The 18643-nt window shown below is 44.0% G+C and overlaps 1 protein-coding gene across 3 annotated transcripts in view; it reads right to left on the minus strand.

The window, feature by feature from the left end:
• Window positions 1-18643, minus strand: part of CD99L2 (CD99 molecule like 2) — a 90097-nt gene that overhangs the window by 70689 nt on the left and 765 nt on the right. The gene's annotated exons all lie outside the window — the stretch shown is intronic.

The following is an 18643-nucleotide window of genomic DNA, read 5'->3' on the forward strand; positions in this document are numbered from 1 at the left end:
CATGCTTCCTCTAGATAATAGAGAATTCTGATGATCTCACAAGGCCCTGGTTTTTCTTTTAGGAAACAGTCTGCTAGTTAAAGCAGAGAATGAGGAAACAGGAAATCTAGATTTATTTCTGGCACAGCCACAGACTGTAAACTCAGGCAGGGATCTGTTTGTAAAGCACTATTGGCAACACACAAATACTAGCAGCTGTAATTTACCCATCTTTAAAATGGAAATGGGAATAATTGCATGTCAGGGAAGAGAGTTTGAGATATAGAGAGTGCTAGTAAGCGCAGATAGATATTTGTGCCATGACTCCATTGGCAACACTGAAAATGTGGGCATTTGAGCATATTTTGCACACACTTTCCAGGCTTATATAATGACTCATAATCAGAACAGGGTGTGCAATAAATAACAACTCAATTTCCCTATATGATGGGGTGTACCAACATGGGGTGTTCTCTATATGATGGGGTGCACTGGGTCTGAAGGGATCAATGAGAGCCTATGGTTGCAATCAGCCTTGCTCCTTGGTATCAAGTCTGGAGGGAGGAGATGAAAGGGCCGACCTTGGGTCAGGCAGAGCTGAGCAGGAAGGACTGCAGATGGCCAGTTCTCACTCAGAGAGACCTGGCTGGGGCTAGGAAACTGAGTTGTCTGATGGAAGGTACATATGCACCTGAGAGCCCAAGGAAGCTGGGAAGGAAAGCAAGTGGGAAGTGAGTCCACCTAGGGGTTGTGTGTGTGCTGGTGGAGGGGCCTGCAGGGAGCAGGAAAACTCCTGTTGAGTGGGGGCTGTCCAAGCAGGGAATGGAGAGAACTCTCCTGCAGCAGAACCAGTTGAATACCAGAAAGTGCTAAAAAGTTCTGCTGGGATCCAATGGAAGAGGCTTACAAAGAGTGGAGCCCACTGATAGGAGGTTGGGAAGGCGGTGCAGCAAAGGCCCAATGCAGGAAAGGTAGGGAGTGGCCAAAGAAGGCAGAAGGAGGTGCCTGTAGACCAGATCTGACTGTCTAGTCAAGAATCCCTAACAAAGGTGTGACACCCTCCACAGGCCTCTCTAGGCCAGGTGTGTGTGGGGAGCCTGGCTCTGTGCTCCCAGAAAGGGCGGGACCTCTGGCAGAAGGGGTGGGGTCAGGGCAGCCAGCACTATGCCAGAAGCACACCACCTCCCCCCCGGCCCCTCCAGCCCTTAGTGCAGCCCAGAGCATGCAGTTTAAAGGGTCCAGGACTACTGAGGCCTGTGGGGGAATACCTTTAACAAGAAGTTAAAAGTAGTGGAAAATCCCTGATATTGTGGGTAAGGACTAGCGAATTCAGATTCGGACTGAGTGTCCACTGGGAAGCTGATGGACTATTTGTTGGATCTACCCCAAAAGAGGTGGCATTATGTGTGACCCAGGTAGAATAGCAAAAGGCAGACCATAGCACAGCTAGGACAGTTGTCAGCAGGGGGCGCTACAAGTAGCCTATAAAGTCTCACCCCATCAGGTCTGCACTGCATTGTTTGGTGAGTCACATACTCCAACCAGTGAGAACACTTCTAACCCAGACTGCTCTACAGTCTTAGCTAACAACCAGCTGGCTTTTAAGCTCATGGGGTAGAGGCTCATGCTCTAGGCTCCAGAGGTCCCAGGTTTGATTCTGCCCACAGGTGACTGAGGTCTGTTGGTGTTACATACTTTACAAGCCAGATGACAAGTTGTGGCACAAATACACTTCTTTCAGCTAGCTCAGAATAGCCTGAAGTGCTATACAGCCCAGGAGTGCTATGGGGTGTCCACCCCACACTTCCCCAGATGCTGAATAGGGGCCAATTAACTGGAAAGGCCACCCTGAGGAGAATTAGGTGGAAATGGAGCCCAGCTGGGAAAGAACAGGTGGCGCTAGTATAAAGCCAGGAAGCCGACAGGAGAAAAGAGGCTGTGGTCAGGGAGATACTCTCTGGACATGAGTACAGGAAGAAAGCCTAGATGGAGAAGGTATAGGAAATGGCAGTGATGTTAAGAGTTTGGTTGCTGATTAGAGGGTCCCTGAGCCAGAACCTGAAGGATGGACCTGGGTTCCCCCCTCCCAGCCAGTAGGAAAGCACAGTCAACATCTGGGGAGAAGACGGACATCTCTGGATGGAGATATTTGATAACCCCTGAAGGAGAAATGGCCCAGTTATCTCACTGCAGGGGGTCAAACCATGAAGAAAGAGCACGAGGGGTGTCAAAGGGAGCACTGGACTGAGGAGAAGCTAATCCCTGAATAGCCAGGAGGAAATGTTCTGGTGGTGAGTGGACCCTGTGCTTAAATGATTATCACCAGATTCCCAACAAAGAGATTTAGCTTAGCAGATCAAGGGAGCTAGACACACAGAGAAAAGGCTGGTTTGTCATTTGGAATGCAGGGTTCCTATCTCCCTGCATGATTTCAGACAGGCTATCAGCCAGTACTGAGATCCAATCCAGTTAAGGCCCTAGATGAAGTTGATGGAGTTGATGGACTGGGGGAGGGAGGGTTGAATCTCAGAAGGCACAGAAGGGGTTATATCTACTTGTATGGTTGATGGTATGTATCAGTGGTCTGTTCCTCAAGTTTGCAATGCAAGCGTCTGCTGTGATTCCCTGCTAACTGTTGAATGCAGTCCCCAGAATGGCTTTCTCCTTCCCTCCTCCCCCATCTGTGCCTAGCCAAGGTTTGTGACTAATTCATCTGAAGTCAGACTTTGCTGCCATTGTCCATCCCCCCGCCTCCATCCCCCCGCCCCCCTCACATTAAGAACAGACTGGTGCAATGGAAACTGCAGGTGGTATCACCGTAAAGTTATCTGATGACTGAAACTAGTCCTCCGTGCATCCTCTCACTGGACAGAGTACCCCATTATTGTAGGTACATTGTACTAACATGCCAGGATCTGATCTGCTGGCTACAAGTGGTGGTTGTAGTACTGGCTTTGAAATATAAAGCACTAAACACCTAACTGACAGCGCCTTTCTTTTCCTCATGTGATACTGCTGAAGCTGTGGAGGATGTTGGATGTTCCCATTTAGAGGGAAAGCAGCAGCTGATGGGACTTCTTTGTGACTCTAGGTTTCTCTCCTCATTGGTCTGAAATAGCCCAGATCTGCTGGCCTCCAGGACACGCTGCAAAAACTTTGTTGGTTGGGACTTAGGCAGGGAAACGAATGAGCTAAGGGTACGCCTACACTGTGGGAGATTTTCGGGATACCAGAAAAACTCCACTGTGGAAAAACTCCACTGTGTCCAAGGAATGTGTTTGCTCTTCTGCTTTTTTATGCAGAAGAGCAAACGTGCTCTTTCGGGGAACCCTGTATACCTCATTCTACAAGGGATAAGGGCTCCGCCGAAAGAGGAGGCTTTTCCACCATTAGACTGGGCCAAATGGTGGAAAATCCTCTTCCAGAAAAGCGATCAGAAAAAGCTATACTGTAGACCTAGCCCAAGAGAGGGGCTGGTATCTCTGAAAAGTGGGGCATTTTATCTCTTAACCTATCTAGTTAATTTTAAACTACAGCCGCTCCCTGAGTTGCCAATGGTTGAATTATGACCGTTGGCACTTACTACCAAAGCTCTTGTGGAGCGGTCGTAAAGGTGGTCCCCGAGTTACGAACGCGACCTGCACTTACGAACAGCGCGGTCACGTGTAACTCAATGGGGTCTGAGTTATGAACAGGTCGAGTTACGACCAAGTGTTTGGTCCGTAACTCGAAGAGAGGCTGTATGTAGAAGAAATGCTGCTGCTAGAGCTGTTATTTCTCCTGACTGATACAACATTTTGTATATGCAAAGTACAACATCAAATCTTATTTTCAACTTATAGTACTGTGGGTTGAGAACACACTGCATGCAGATTGCGGCGGCTATTTTTTTTAACCAGTTATTTATAAACAATACTCCAGTTTAATGCTAACACTTTCAGAAATAAGAACCTACAGTTAGGCTTCTAAATCTTGATTCAGGGTCCGGTATAAGTGAGCTGATTTTTTACAAGGGCTGGGCACATAGCAGCACCAAGGAAGTCAGTGGGAACTGCATAAGGTTCAAGTTACTGTGCAACTGTACCAAGCTTCTGGAATATGAGACACTGATAGAATCCACATACATGCCCTCTCCACGGGTCATGGCTATCTGCTGATTTGGCAGGCTCACCTCTCTGCCAACAAACATGATTCAGGAGAAACGCCACAGCCTCAAAGCCACCCCACTTCTGGCTGACTTTCCTGTCGCAGATTTTGCATACGAGGACAAGATTTTGCTTTTAAACAATATTTCTTCACATTTGGGTCAAACACTTCTGGCAGTGTTATTATCTATGGTTGTTAACTCTGGAGTCCACAGTGCCTCACAATTTGAGAGAGCACTGCAGTGTGTTCCTTGACTTTCATATAGTAGTTGTCTTTACAAACCTGTTCAGCACAAATGTTACTAATTCATGTTCTTCTGACATCCAACAGAATTCCCAATACACAAATGACACATGCAGAAAGACAGGGGTAGAATGATGGAACACAGCTCTCTACCGTTTGAACTCAAGGGGAACTCCATTAGTTGCTATTAGTAGTAGGTCCTTTATCTACTTTCTGAGCCAGCCAGAAGGCAATAGGCACAAAGCTAATTGCCCTCTACCTCACAAAAATCTCTAGATGAAAATTCCAACAAATAATGAATCATTGCTCTGTGTGCTTTCCTCTTGTGCAATGACACAATTTATTCTCTAAATTAACTTCATATGTTCCAAAAAAGGAGCTCTTGCCTCTTTAAATGTGTTCAGTTTAAACCAATTTCAAAGTGCATTTTTCTAAGACCAAATAAATGATTAAATGTGAAGGTAGATTAAACATACAAAGTTTGTGTCTGTCCTTCCCATATATTTCAGGGGGATAATCCTGGTCAAGCTTATTAAAAATGATTATCCAAATGATGAACAAAAATGTGGGATCTCTTGACAATGGGTGAGGTGGAATATTCCTTACATGAGAGCAAAAGCCGCTTGGCCGGAGTTTAGTGAGGAGTATAAAGCTTGCCCTAGCTTTGAAAGAGTTAATTTGGCCTGAGTACTTGGGTCAGACAGATTTGTTCATCCTTCGGAAAACAGGGTTTAGCCTATTAGCCTAACACAGGGTTATACCAGCCCAGAAAGTCCAGACTAGATACAGGCTTGTTTTCATGGTGTGGGCTCTTACTTTAAGTTGGCAGTCTGATTGCTTTAAGTTGGCAGTCTGAATGTCATCCAGGGTACAGCTACACAGCAGGCAGGGGGGAAGGGGCTGATTCAGAAGAGGTATGCAAATAGTGCTCGCATTTGCATACCTTCTTCTGTTTTTTTTCCCCGGAAGAGGCTTTTCCGCCACTTGGCCCCTTCTTATACAGCCTGCTTGGTTTTCCAGCTCAGACCACATTAAGTGAAGCTACACAAACATTGGTTTTCCGAAGTACTATGTATACCACGTACCACCCTGAAGGTTTCTAGTCTGAAACTCACCCTGTCACTTAAAATACGAAATAATCCTGCATAGATATACAGGCTACGAATCATAGAAAAGTAGGGCTGAGGCATCACAATGAAGTCATGAAGTCCACACCCTGTACTGTGGGAAGACCAAACAAATCTAGACCTAAACCAGCATTTTTCAAATGGGACTCTGTGAGAGGAATCCAGGAAGTCTGTTGGCCTTGCTGATCAACTCTTCCTCTGCCCTTCCAGTGCTTTCTGCATGCCATGAACAGCTGTTCAGCAGCACATGGGAATGGTGAGGAAGGGGTGGCTGGAGCAGAGGCAGGAAGAACTGGGATGGGTTGGGGCTCTGGGAGAAGGGATGGAGTTGCAGTGGTCCTGGGGCTAAGTGGTGGGTGACTCTTGGGGGGTCCATGAAAAAAATGGAGATTCTCAAGTTGGTAAAGTTTAAAAACCATTGACTTAGACCATTCCTGCTATATGTTTGCCCAACCTGTTTGTTTGTTTTTTTTTAAACCTCAAATGATGGGGATTCCCTTGGAAGCCTAGTACAGAGCTTAACTGCCCTCAGTGAGTCCTAATATCTATCTTAAACCTTCCTTGCTCCAGACTAAGCCTGTTACTTTCTACCCTAGGTTTAGGGGACACTGAGAACAACTGATCATTCTTCTTCATAATAGCCCTTAATATATTTGAAAGACTTAAAAGATCTCCTTCAGCTTTCTTTTCTTAAGGCTGAACCTGTCCAGTTTTTTAACCTTGCCGTGTAGGTCAGACTGAGTAACAAGATGACCCTGGCACATAATTCTCCAAGCTGTGGAAATCTATTATATATACACATAGGGCCAAACTATAGGCACTACACAATGTGGTGTTTTAATCACTATGACTACACAATGGTGGCCGTGTGAATGAACAATCTAGCCTGCAGTGACTGTGAGGCTATAAATAGGAAGCGATGTCAGCTAGCATCCTTGATTTTCCCCTCCCGCCCCTGACCCTTTTGGGAGATTATCTGTAAATGTCTCTAGTTAGCCAGATGCATCCCTTTTGGCCCATGTCACCTGCCTTGTGTAATGCATGTTCCACTTACAAAACTGCCAATCCTCCAAGATGCATTGCATTTTGTGAAGGACAAAGTGCTGTTTTCATATACACTGCCCCATAGGTGCGTAATGTGCTTTGGCAGTATAAACCACGATGATCAACACTGTGTGTAACTGATGAAAGAATGAGACCCTAGAAGGGTTTCTTCTATCCCCAACAAGGTAAACTGGGTCTGATGTAGCGTCCCTCACAACAACTTGCATTGTCCGAATAGAAGATGTCAATTCAGAGCTAACTGGGATATCTAAACAGAGAGGGAAGATGGCTGGTTATTATGGAGATCAACACTTAACCAAAGTCACCTGAGCTGAGATTTCTACTGGCAATGACCTTCTTGTAAACATGCAGGGCTAGGGAGGTGTGAAAGCCCGGCTCCTGTAAGAAGAGCAGACCTGCTTTACTTGGGAGTTGCATCTGAAAGGGGCAGATATCTGATCATTCTCTCATAATAGGAACAACCCATACCTAGTCTGATCTTCAGCAGCCTGCACAATACAGGAAACTGTTAAATCAAATCTCAGCAACCCAAGCACTTCAAGAAATTGGTTAGTACAGTAAAAACCAATAGCTTCTTCAAAGAAGCTCTATGGTGCTGACTATGCTTTGTATCCCAGCAACTCCCTTCTGATAGATAGCATACTATATACCAGGACTACTCAACAAGCGGCCCATTTGCTTGCAGCCCGCGGTGTGGTTTGGGGTTACGCAGGGCTCAACACGTGGCTTGCAGGTGGGACCCTTTGAACGTGGCCTCCACTGGAAACACGCTCCACAACGGCGAGTTAATATAATGGTCTTCTGTTGATATATGTTTTAGTACTTTAATTCCTGGACTGTTATTGCTCATTCAAAGTGCTGTCATATGGGTGGAAATAAGGTAAATACTGCATTTTATTAACAGGGCTCGACAAACTATAGAATCTACTCGCCTGTGGTGAGTAGATTTCTGCCGTGTGCCCCGTTTACCAGCGGCGCGTACATGCACAATACAGCTCTTGTGCATGCACAGTGCAGGGCTGGCGAGCGGCTTTCGCTGCTGTTTGTCACGCCCTATTTATTAATATCAGCAGAACTGACTTCAATAGGGCCTGAGTGTTGTGTAGTCCCTGCCTTAATCTTTGTATTCATGCCCGTCAGTGTGAAAGAAGCTATTTGCATATATTTCCATGTATATACAACCACACTTAAGTTGCGGCCTTTGGCATGTGCTGTGAGTATCATTGTGGCCTCCCGGGCTTCCAAAGTTGAGTAGCCCTGCTATCTACCAAAGCAGTTTCTTCTCCAGAGACAATTGTTAATCATGTGGCTGTTGTGGCTTCATCAAAAGTAAATGATGGGGGGTGGAGGAATCTTTTTAACTAAGAATGTGTCAAATCTGATTATTTGTTCAAGCCTGTTCGTTCAGCAACTGGTGGATCAGAAATGCTTAAAATCTTCCAAGATGCATTTTTGGGAAAGCATCACTTTGCCATTCAGCAGGCATACCCCAGGGGCATGTGGCTAAAATACAAACACAAGTACAAAGGGCTGGATGCCTATAAGAAATTGGCCAGCAAATGGAGGTCCCTTTGCTTGTCTCATGCACCCTACTTCCCCTCCTTTTTTGGGATCAGTGTTTGAGATCGCAAACACCTTGCGGTGGGGACTATCTCTTGCTATGTGCTTGCACAGCATGTAAGATCTGGGATGAGAGTTATGGAACTAAAGTAAACCATCCTCCCCATGATGGTGTCAATTTTTCCTCTATTAGACACCTTAGGCCAGTGTTTCCCAATTTTATTTGGCCACGGAACCCCTAGAGTTGCCTTAAAAAAAATAAATAAAAGGCCCCTGCCGCGTTTTGATGAGCAAAAAAAAAAAAAGCCCTCGCCATGGCTCTGTCTCTAACAGGGAGCGGGGGAGTGCCGGCTCTTCGCGGAACCCTTGCTTTCGCTTCGCGGATCCCCAGGGTTCCCCGGAGCACCAATCGGGAAACACTGCCTTAGGCTCTGGGAAGAGCTAAAGATGGCCACCCATAGCTAGAGGCTACTTTAAAACAATGTCCTTGGTCTCTGCCTTAGCTTCTCGATCCCTAAAATGGAGAGAATTTGTAGCTACCATGGGTTATGAGTTGACTATTGTATTAATACAATGTTAATGGCTCCAGTGGAGCCTCTGGCTAGTCACCTGACCTAAGCTCCAGGGATGGGATGGGATGGGATGGGCTGGACAGCCCCAGTGTTTGTGGAGCCGCAACATCCACACTGCCACTTGAAACACACTAGAACAGGGGAGGCCAACTCGCAGCTTGCAAGCTGCATGTGGTTCTTCTCCCCCAAAAGTGCAGCTCGTGAAGCCACTCCTGCGCGCCCCCTCCCCCAAACAGACCCCGGTTCTCCTGTACTCACCGGGGGAAGGGGGATTCAAAATGGCGGCTGTTGACAGGAGCCTGATATGGCCAAAAAGCCTAAGCTTGTATCTTAAAGGGGCAGCCTCCTTCCCCCCCAATTTTGTGGGGGCTTTCCTTGTTTTTCCTTGACAATTCTGGTGCGGCTCTTTGCATCTTTTCTGCCACTGTTTCAGCTCTCTTTGTTAAATGGGTTGGCCACCCCTGCAACTAGAACTTTCCATCCTGAGTGGACAAACTCACTACCAGGCTCAGTTTAGACACACCCACAGCTCCCCCTCTCCCTGCTGATCCTGAGAACTCCAGAATCTGGTCCTTAGCTTTGTCCAGCCTACATGCCCCTAGTAGAGCAATAATTAGGCTTGGAAGAATTAGAACTGTATCGGTAAATGTCAGATCAACATCTATTTCACTATACACGCAAATACCAACAAAACTTAAATTGATGACTAAAGGTATTTACTCTATATGCTGCTGTGTGATATTGACAATGTGTTAATGATTATAGAGCTTTCATTTTTTAATCTTAATGCCTGTCGTTAAATAATTATCTGACCCTTCCCCATAATTCTGAGCAACTGTGAAGATTTAAATCAATAACCAAAAAAAGCTTAAAGAAACACTGATATTATCCATCAAAATTACCCCTTTAAAAAAATCCAATTCTGTCAAGCCTGATACTTACAAAGCGATACCAGAAGCCTTAGTATCCTCTTACTCAGCTATAGCTTAGCTTGGTAACTTTTTTGTTCTCCCACTTTCCCATAGTCAGGGCTGCAATTAGCATTGAACAGTTGTCACTGAGCGTGTATCTTTTTGAAGCAGTTTTCCAATAAGAGCTCCTAGCTTGGACACATGCATCCAGATTTCTTTGAAATGTTTTTTTGCTTATGCTCAAAGAGCTTGAAAAATGCTGAGCAGTATTTTTTTTAAACTAGCACTTCATTCCCTAAGCCAATTCTCAGTTCCAGCTGCATGCTCCACCTTGTGTGCTGAGGTTTGACAACAGTGCCTCCATTTTTCCGTCTTCTCTAGGTCCTCTGAGTTTTTCAGTACCTTACAGCTTCCTTTTATTCCCTGTCATCTAAACCCATGAGACTCCATGTCTTTATGAAGAGACCAAGGACTCCCTCAGAGTAAGATGAGGCAGTAGCTTTGGTGGTGCAATTCCCTATTGCCCAAAGGAAGAAAACACTGCATTTACTGAACTACTTGATCTTGCCGTTCTGGAAGTAAAGAAGCAAGATGAGACTTGATGGCCTGCACAGCAACATGCAGCACTGCCTCTAAACTGGGCAATCTATTTCCACTTACTTCCATGAATTTCCTTTGCACATTTCGAAGTCTCTTGGGGAAGTGACCATATACAAGAGAGCATTACTGAAAGGTTTATCCAACAGGCAGGGACAGTCCGCACAGTGACATGAGGTCTGGATCAAATCTGACCCTGCTGTAATGCCAGTGATTTCAGTGCAGACATATAAAAGATTAATTTGGCTACCTTTTGGTCAACACATTTGCTTCCAAGAGCAGTGCAGAAAAGCACTCAGCATATACACGTTCTTGCACCACAATTGAAGCCAAATGTCTGGCTCCCCAATTTCAAAATTCTCTTTGGAGAGAAGCCCTGTCATGTTTGCTTTTTGATATGTAACATTTATCTTCTCTAACTTTGTTCTAGTCAAACTTTTTCACTGTTTTTTGAGTTACACCAGTTGACAAAATGAATGGCAAAGGAAAACCTGCAAAGTTATTAGCTAGTTTATCAAACATGTAGTTTGTTATTAGAGTGGCTTCAGAAGCAGTACATAATCAAACCCATTATTTCTATTCAGTCATACCTTAAGGACATATTTTCTAAGGAGAAACATTTCTATTTTAAACCTAGTCACGCTAAAACTTTATTTTAGACAGCATTGGAGATCATAGCTTGTTTTTGTTTAACATGCTTCAGGGGCAAAATCTGTTGCAACAGATGCAGAATAACTACCCTCAGTACCATGTCTGCCACAAAATCAGTTTCAGTGCCATTCTAAGTGTCAATATTAGCAGCTGGAGGAGCATAAGAAGTGATTGTTCATAATTGTCAATTTCAGTCCTTTTCACCTTCTCATGAGTATTTTGCTGCAGTACAGACTAGTGTGCATTTATCCAGAGATAAGACAGCTGAAAGAGAATTTGCTTTTGTTTCTCCCACTCCCCCTTTCATATGAATTAGAGCCACTGTCAAGGTAAAAAAAATCTAAAAGATCTTTAATCACTAATGACACTAACCAATTACATGGTTAATAATTTAATATTAACATTTATTAAAACTGATAGACTTTAATCAGATGTTAATTAAACTGTATTGTGAAAATTAATTGTTGCATTTCACTCAGCTCTGACAATGAAACCGAAAGCGATAGTTTTGCTTTCCTCTTCTAGTCTGTTTTGTTTCCTGGTTCTGAGGCAAGAGATTAGCCTACAGTGAATACTCAGTGGAATAGCTTCTCAAGGGTTGTGGTAGGTTCTTCATCACTGACCATTTTGAAAGCAAGATTAAGTTTTTGTAGAAGCTCATCTCTAGGAATAAGTTTGGGAAAAGTTCTATGGAAGGTCAGCTGAGGTGATCCTAATCTGAATCATTAAGGTAATCCATGTGACTCTGCCAGGTCATGTAGTGCCAGCTCCAGCCTTGCTTGCAACTGCATCTACATCTGTCCAGGGCAAAAAGAGTTTGGAGACATGTAAAAACATCTGGAAATTAGCTACCTCCTCTCTTCTTTATGGGCTTCCTGAGAAGCCAATGCGGTATAAGAGAGCATAAAGAGTTGCTGCTAGGGGTGATGGGAACCATTGGTGCAAAAGTTATAACTAGCTAGATACCTCTCTAATATAACTTTCCTATGGTAGCATTATTGTAATTGCTACTGGGATATTATGTTCATACTTGGGAAGAGAGGCAGTCCAGGAAACATCATCCAGTAAGGCACAGGCCCCTATCACAGGGTGAATGGCACCAGTGTTCCCTCCATCCATGCATGGAATATGGGTCTATGTGGATGTGCACCACCTGTAGAACCAGGCTAGCAACTGTGGGTGCTTTGCTAATCAGCCAGGCAGGTACTTGAATTTCTCCTGGATGGCCACCCAACACAGCTTTCAGGGAACACTGAATGGCACTTTTAAGGGGAGGTGGGTCTAGCCCCACCTGTACCATAATTAATTAGCTCCTTCCCAGGCTGAGGGGATCTGACTAAGGATGGTCAGGTGATAGCTTCATGGACGTATAAAAGTGCTGAGTGGACTCAGACTGACAATAAAACCACAGGAAAGGAGAAGATCCTGAGACAAGAGACCAGGCATGCCAGATGCAGCAACTTGAGAGAGGTAAAGAGCATACTGGAGCAGGGAAGAATGTGAGGAGGGGAGCCTAGAAGAAGCTGAAACTCCAGAGAAACCAGTCCTATGCTTGATCCCAGGGCCAGGAACACTCTTCAAGGTAGATCAGAAAGTAACTGGAAACAAGGGCCAGAGGGTGGAATAAAGAGAAGCCCTTAAAGCAAAGAACCTCTGTGAGGTGGGACATCCTAGTTGTATTTTTCCCTAACCTGGAAGTCATTAAATTGGTTTGACTTGGGCAGAGGGCTAAGCCCCATCTCTAGCTCGGAGAAGTCTGTGGATATCCATCTTGGGGAAAGGGAACTAAGGCAGGGGATGCTGGCAGCACCACAGTTGACCTGCTGGAGGTGCTATGGGGCAGCTCTGCCCTCTGAAAGCTATCCTATGTGTACCTAATCTAAGGTGTTGATGCTGAATTTGGGCAAGCTTTAAATAATTCCTGGTCCCTTTTTAAAAAAAAAATCAACTAAGCAGCTTCTGCTCTTACTAAGGTTAGTTAACAAAATAAAAACACCTCTTGCTATAAAACCCAAAGCATAGACTTCATTTGCCTAGCAGGGATCCATTTTTAAAAGTTCACTAAGACACACTCAATGCTGGGTCTTCACATAATCCAACAGGGGGGTGGGGTGTAACACACATCTGTTCATTTACAACTACATAGAACTAAATGGAGGGGTCAGAGTAGGGACGGTATGTCTGACCCTACCTGAGGGAACATTCAGAATTCCTTATTAACCAGAAACCCAGGACAAATTCTGTGCTTGCCCCAGGTGAATGAAATGTCAAGTATCTAAAAAACAGCAAATTACAATCATGGGTGTGCTAACAAGCCAATACAACTGACCTGGGACAAAGTTATGTAATGCACAGTGAAGGCTGCAGTTAAATCCTGTGGATATGTGGGAGTGGTATTAATGTGGCTTCCTTGGGTCCAAAACTATGAATTCTGCTTCACTTGCAATCCTGTAGGCTGGAGTGTGTATTTTTACAATGTGAGGTGGTAGATACCTGTACCACTGAGCTGATTTTTACACTGCCCCCAGCTTCTAGAGTCATGTGATTGAGACTCACAGCTTTCTTTAAAAAAAAAAGTTTCTACTCTTTTTATAGCTGCAGAAAAACTCAATGTGACTTAAGGGAAATAAAGATTCCCCCTTTAAAAATAATTAGTCAATCATGACAGAAGGGTGGGTCACATTCATGCTTTTTGAATAGCTGGGGTTGCCAATACTGTACTGAGATACCAGTGACTGCAGCTGTTACATAACGCCGAAGAATGAGCCCTATGATAAAGCTATGTTTTTGTTATTCTCCTATTCTGTGTTGTACAGGGTGAAATTTCCTATGACAAGGAGGAGGCTCAGACCTCATCCTCACAAACTATTGCTTTTTTTAAAAAAAACAAAATATGTCTAATTACATCACGGAGTTGCCTAACTTCAGATTGGTGGATATGATTTTTTCCCATAGTGCTGTGAACCTAGGGAAGTTGAGGTGTTGTGTTTATCACTGTATCATAGGAAATGGATCTAAAAGATCAAAATACTGTACTAGGATGCTCCAGTAAGCACCCTATAGATACAGATGAATATTCCAATGGCAAGCATATACCAGACCTAAGTGACTACAGCATTTCTCCATGAAGCACTTCTCTCAATGCTTTGAATTGTGGCTTAAATTATATTTAATACATTGACAACCTGTCTTCCTGCCCCCCACAAACTTGAACTGTGCACATGGTGAAGTTTCTCTTGCTCTTATTTTTTTAAGAATGGATTCTAATGCTGGATTTAGAAGTTTTACAAAGCCACTGTCTTAAGCAAGGTTAAGCAGCACCCCTGCAATGTGGGGCAGAAGCCTGGGAGAGAAGCCAGGAAGGACAGACCAAGGGGAAAAAGTGAGATGCAGAAGGGGGGGAAATGTGAGGAGAAAGGAAAATTAGATACAGGAGTGAGTGGATGGAGAGAGACCCATTAAAGCATTATCTATCATTTGTTTTGTGTTTAAAGAACCACAAACTCCCAAGGCCAGAAGGGACCATAGTGATCATCTATTCTACAGCCTGTATTATATAGGTCAGATTTTCCCCAAAACAGCTCTTCCCTAAACATTCTAGTGTTTATTACTTACAAGTAATATAACCATGAGTGGGAGAGAAGGGTTCTCATCCTGAGTCTGGCCTTAGCTGGGGAAGATACTCTCTAATTTACCCTGCAAAGGCTCTCTCTATACTTGCAAGCTATAGATAAAGATGATACCCCCCCTACTCCATGCACACTCACCCTGCTTTCTCAAGTGTTAGGAAAGAGACCAAGTCTCTTGAAAGGCTGTACTGCACAAGGAGTCTCTTTACTGATTTCAAAACGTCTTACATTTTGAGTGATGCATCAAAAGGAATGAGACTATATGGGGAAAAACTCTTGACCATGACCCTGCAACTAGCTCTGCAGGGGTTTGAAGTCATTTGGGCTTTGTGTGGAGATATGTGCAAGATCAGGCTTAATAATTAGGTTTGCAAGGCTCAGATTTATTGTTACATGTTGCTTTCTCACACACACACCCCAAAAAACACTTCCATTCATGATTACCAAAATAAACAGATAAGCAAACATAAGAAAAAGCTGCTTGAAAACTAAGTTTGGTTTAAGGATGTTTAGTTTATAGATTTTTAACATGGAATGTTGATTGTATTAAGTTATAGAGCTTTAATTTTATCAACATCTTCCATTAAATAATCGCTGGCCTCCTTTGTTGTTTTCTCACCTTATAATTTCCCATAAATATAAACTGATATTAGATAAGCTTTATTATCTGCTTAAACTGAAAACTTCCAAGCCTTCTTAATATTACTTAATTTATATACTTGCTACTTAAAGACAACTCAAGATGACATTGGGTGAATTAGACCCTAAGTTAAATGTTGTTAAAACCACTGCTAACTGAAAGGTGTTATGATATAAATAGTCTCATGCCACACTGTAATCCAACTACTGCAGCACTGTGTTAGGGCATGAGAGCCAAGAACTGAAATTGGTCTAATTTGCTCATTTAGGAGAGAAGGCAGAGTGCAAACAAACTACATGAGTACTGGTAAAATAAGTCAAGTAAATCAGTCAGAATTCTTCTCATTTGAATAGCAATATATCCTTAATAGTCCAGGCATGAAACTTTTTTAAAAAAGAATTAACCTGACAGCATCTCTTTAAGAAAGACATTTTACTTCTACAGGTTGAACTTCTCTGATCTGGCACCATCCATGGTCCAGCATGATTTTAATTAGCTGGATGTCCACTTACCACGGGTATGGCTAAGTTTCCCATTGTCCTATAAAGTTTGTTTACAGCCACCAATCCTGGCTTTAAGTGTTCTGTGCTGTTATTTAGCTCTAATTACTCTAAAATTCTGTGGTTTGACACCAGTCAGGTCCCTAGGGTGCCAGACTAGAAAGGCTCAACCGGTAGGCTATGTCTACACTGGCAGCTTCTTGCGCAAGTATTCTTGTGCACGAAGTCTTGTGCAAGCAAGCGTCCACACTGCCATGTGTGAGCTGTGCTTTTGCGCAAGAGCATCAATGGCAGTGTGGATGCTCTCTTGCGCAAGAAAGCTCCAATGGCCATTTTAGCCATAGAGCTTCCTTGCTCAAGAAGCCCCTGCTGAGCATCCACACTGCCCTCTTGCGCAAGAACCCCTGCGCAAGAGGGCTTACACCTGTTCAAGAGCATAGCTCTTGCGCAAGAAGCCCTCTCTTACAACACCATACTGTAAATCATCTTGTGCAAGAGCAGGTGGGCAGTGTGGACACTCTGTGAATTCTTGCGCAAGAACCCAACAGTGTAGACATAGCCATAGTGTTTAAGTAGTTGAGGACAGAATAAAGTTAGATATCAATTATCCATAGGCCAGAGTACACTAGTAAATAAACAAACGCATCTTATTCAAAGAAAGGTATATGCCTGTGCATTTATTTGCAGGAAAAGTACTTACTGTTGGGGGAATCCTACAAAAACACTCAGTTCTTTCTGCTGTAGAACTATATAAGTAGCTGAAGTAAAGTCACTTTTGAAGTCCCAATTTAATTTTGAGTTTTCCTACATTCTTGTGTTCTTCTCAATGACTTTGAGTGTAAAGTTGGAAGTAGCTGGGTTACTGAACTGTGTGAAACTCTGAATGAAGGCTCAAAACCAAGATGGTGCTAGACAACTCGGGCTCATCTACATTGGCCCCTTTTCCGAAAGGGGCATGTTAATTTCAGAGATCGTAATAGGGAAATCCGCGGGGGATTTAAATATCCCCCACGGCATTTAAATAAAAATGTCCGCCGCTTTTTTCCGGCTTTTAGAAAAGCCGGAAAAGAGCGTCTACACTGGCCCCGATCCTCCGGAAAAAGCGCCCTTTTCCGGAGGATCTTATTCCTACTTCGAAGTAGGAATAAGATCCTCCGGAAAAGGGCGCTTTTTCCGGAGGATTGGGGCCAGTGTAGACGCTCTTTTCCAGCTTTTCTAAAAGCCGGAAAAAAGCGGCGGACATATTTATTTAAATCCCCCGCGGATTTCCCTATTACGATCTCTGAAATTAACATGCCCCTTTCGGAAAAGGGGCCAGTGTAGACGTAGCCCTCCAGAAGAAAGGTAAATAGAACACTGACTTAGAGCTGCTAAGTGCTACAATAATACAAATAATTAGTAATGTACATTGTGCTTCTGTATCACATCCTTGAGAATCCCAAAACATTCTGACCTAATGTTGGAAAACTCCCAAAAGCACTTAATTCAAATGACTTTTCCATGAGTCTTAGGCTCCTAAGTCACTTTTTGGAAAAATGTAATCCTTTACATATGAAGCACCACTGAAAAGCAGCTGCCACTATAGCAGAGAGCTGCAGCCAAACACCTGGCAAACTGCACAGCAGAAGAGAGAGGAAATTTTGCCCAATGACATTGAATAGGTTTCCCCTGCTGGGCCAGTGTCCCTGCACAGCAGAAAGCAGCTCAGGTTTTAATCTCAGCCGTCCTCAGAAAATAACCCAATAGTATACAATTCATCTATTTTAGTCCACTGAAGAACTAAACTAGTTGAATTTTCATGGACTACTTGATTAGTCAATGGGGTGGAGGACACTTACTACCCGTTGCAGCTCTGCAGTTTAAATGTAGTAGGAGCCGGGCTGCCTGCGTGCCTGACTCCTACATTTAATCTGCAGAGCCACAGTGGGTTTAGATCCCCAGGCGGCATGAGCTGGGATTGAGCGGTCCCAGTTTGCACCAGCTCCAGGACTACTGTGGTTCTGCCTTTTAAATGTAGTAAGAGTCAGGTGGCTCTTACTACATTTAAAAGGCAGAGCCGCAGTGGTCTGGACCAGGTGCAAGCCAGAACTGCTGAGTCCCAGCTCATGCTGGGTCCACCATTGTGCCTCTGCCTCCCCTGCCCCCCACTTCTCACAGAGACAGTGCTGGGAGGAGGGAGTCTATTTGTAAGATGGCTCTCCCTCATCTTCCCTCCCCCGCACCCACACTGGCTCCTGCTCCCTCCCCACCACTGCTGCCTCTGAAGCATCCCTAACCCAAAGTTCTAAACAACAGACATTTTAAAATGGTACTCATCACTAGTCATTTCTCCAAAAACCTTGATCTTTACATATGTTAGCTGTCTGCCAGATTAAATAAAAATTGCCCACTTTAAAAAGTAGAGATGGAAAAGAGTGAAATAGCAGCAACTTAACACAACACATTGCACTCTTTCAATGATCTGAAGCCAGCTGTAGCAGGCAGCTGGGTACCTAAGGCAAATGAAGATTAAACCCCAGACTCCTGCACCACAGCATTGTGTGCTATTAAAAGAAAGGCTTCTTTTAGCTTGGTTCACTGAATTGTGATGTTAAATATTCTATTAGTTCTCTCAGCTTGGCAGGTGCATACTACCCAAGTACAATGGTCATTTTAACTTTTTTTTTTCCTTGTGTTCATTTACAAACACGTTTGCTAGCTAGATGGTCCTATTTCAGTTTGACAACTGAAGTTGCCAATAGTGATAATTTACAGGGTGACTTAATTCCTCTTAAAGAGGAGCTTTTTTTTTCCCCCACCAGTCCACCTCCGCCATTGTTCCTTAGGAGCAGACTCCCAGGTCAGGCCATTCTGACAAGCAGAAGCGGCAGCGACCCCAAAAAAGCTTTTTTTCATGCAATGGTCTCAAGAAAGGGGGGTCAGGGCTGTAGAAGTTCCTCAGTCTAAACCCAGGCCCGTCCCCCAGAGCCCAGTAAAGGTCTGGACAAAAGTTGAAGAGCAGTCTCAGAACAAAGAGGCGGGGG

Source organism: Pelodiscus sinensis, chromosome 13, assembly GCF_049634645.1.
Source record: "Pelodiscus sinensis isolate JC-2024 chromosome 13, ASM4963464v1, whole genome shotgun sequence".
NCBI lineage: Eukaryota > Metazoa > Chordata > Testudines > Trionychidae > Pelodiscus > Pelodiscus sinensis.